Here is a 2,420-nt window from a genome sequence, read left to right on the forward strand (position 1 = left end):
CCCCCCCCCACGAGATGGGGCAGGCGGTGCAGGTGAGCCGAGTCCCCGGCCCCGCGGGACCCCTAGAGAAACGGCTTTGTACAAAGAGGTCCACAAAGCACCCAAGGCTGTGAAAATGGCCGGGGGTCCGAGGCGAGAGGGGCCCTAGCGTTTGGCGGGGATTCCGATCCGGAACGGGAATCGTCACGGAGGTCCCGGCAGCCGGGAGGAGGGTGTGGGTCTCGCCCGGCCCCTCGGGGCGGACGCGCAGGCACCTGGACGCCGAGGAGCTCACCCACCTGCTGCCCCGAGCCGGCCAGGCCACTTACATCGAGCCCAGGGCGCGCATCGTGCTCTCCCGCGCGGTCCTCCCGGCGCGCTCCCGCCACGGAGAGCCGTGGCCCCGGGTCCGGGGTGCCAATGCTCAGCTGGCGCCGGGGTGGAGGCGCCCGCCGGATCTCAGCCTCAGCAGAGCCGAGGCGAGCAGGGCCGAGCGGGCCTCGCCTCCCCAGCTCCCGCCTCCGCCGCGGCCGCTGCTCTGGCCCGGGCGCGCTCCGGCTCCGGACTTTTCATTCATCCTTTCACGCTCCCTCCCCAGGCCAGTCTCCGATTGGCTCCGCCAAGTCTGACGTCACCGCATCGTCTCCCAGCCGGCCCCGCCCCTCTCCTTCCAGGGAAGAGCTGGAGCGCGCAATTGGGGCGCCCCTCCCCCCCCAGGAGCGGGGTGGGGGAGGAACTACTACCTCGGTGTGCTGACCCCCAGCCTCTCGCTGCCTCGCCCACCCCGAGGCCCGCCTGCCATCTCCCACCATTGTCATTTGTGGCTTTGATCTCCATCCTCACTCTTTTTGTTGGCCCTACATTTTCCATTTGGGCCCTAGGTATGTTGCACCAGGATGGGGGGGGGGGCTCAGAGATATTAAAAAGAATCAGATAACTGGAGATTCTCCCCCTACCTGCCTCCTCTCCTCAGTATATTTGTGCTTGTCGTGTTCTGATCCCTTCCAGACTGGGATCCTAACCTTTTAGGACCGGCGGAACCTCGATCTTGCTGGTTTCCAACCCAAAACAGTGAGGGAAAGATTCTGGAAGTTAGGGACTCCTACCGGGAGACGCGGGGTCCGAGCGAGGCTGGACGTCCCTAGTCGCAGTGCAGAAACGGGAATATCTCCTGCACCTGCTCGCTACCCCAAGGCTCCAGGTGGGGGAGGCTGGTGGGTCCCAGCGGGCGTTAACCTGGGCAGCATCCGCAGATCCCACTCAGCCACGGAAGCCCCCCACCCCCACCGGTGGTGCGCCCCCACCCCGGCTCCATCTCCGGTGTCTGGAGAGCTGGGGTCATAGGGAGAAGGATGGCTCTCAGCAAGGTTTTCGGTTCCGTGCTTTCCTGACCTGGCTCCCCATCTGGTCCAGAGAATCAGAGTCCAGTATTGCCACATCCCAACCCCGGCAGCTCGCCGCCCTGCAAGCAGGATCCAGATTCTCACTGCCTGGCGGAGCTCTCCTAGAGAGCTGTGGGACCCTAGCTGAGCCTCAGTGTCCGCCAGGGAGTGTCCCAGGTCCCTAATTACCCCATCCCTCCAACTGCCCTACTCTCGGCCCCTTTTCTGAAAAATCCTACAATGTAGATACCTACAGCCTGTGTCTGCTTAACACGGGTGGATTCCTATCACCTGGGATCCTTGAACGCTGTGCCAACAGAGGTGCGCCCCTCAGTCTGCCAGCAGGCCCAGCCGGACTGTTATATCCACTCGGGGTATTGCCTTTCTTCACCCTCTAAGACAAAGCCAAGCCTGGATGCTATTCCCCCCACCCCGTTAGATGCAAGCCCCTGGCCAATGGGTTTCATTTTATGCACCCCCTTAAAGATTGGAGAATGTCTGAATAGTTGCTACACAATTGAGAGGTGGGAGACACTTTGAAATAGAATAAAGCCCAGGGGGCCTGCATTTCTCCAGGAGAACAGCAGTATGGAGCCTGGCTTCCCCAGGTCTCAGGGCATTCTCAGGGCTGTGCTTGCCACAGCTTCCCTACCCCCACCCCCACCCCACCCCCGTCAGCCTCCAGAGACTCTCAGGACCCTTACCCGAGGGAAAGGCTTTCTAGAAGCTTCTGCAGCATCAATTCTTTACTCTCTCAGAACTGGGAGCACACCAGCCGGCCGTGGGGAAAGAAGGAAAGAGACACATAGTGGTCACTGCCTACTTTCTCCCCTCCTGCCCCTTCCAGGTGCCCCTACAGCTCAGAAGCAAGCATTGGGGGAGTACTAGGGGGTCTGTTGCCCCAGTTCAGTTGCAGAGAAGTGGAATCCTCCCCAAACACTCTCCCAGACAGCCTTACCCTACCAGCATGCTGCTAAATGCATTGTGTAAAGGCACCCTCCATGCCAGGCCCCAGAGAGACGATAGTCCCCTCCAGCCTTTCCACTTCCAGCCTCCTAA

This window comes from Ursus maritimus, unplaced genomic scaffold (assembly GCF_017311325.1).
Source record: "Ursus maritimus isolate PB19 unplaced genomic scaffold, ASM1731132v1 scaffold_2, whole genome shotgun sequence".
Taxonomy (NCBI): domain Eukaryota; kingdom Metazoa; phylum Chordata; class Mammalia; order Carnivora; family Ursidae; genus Ursus; species Ursus maritimus.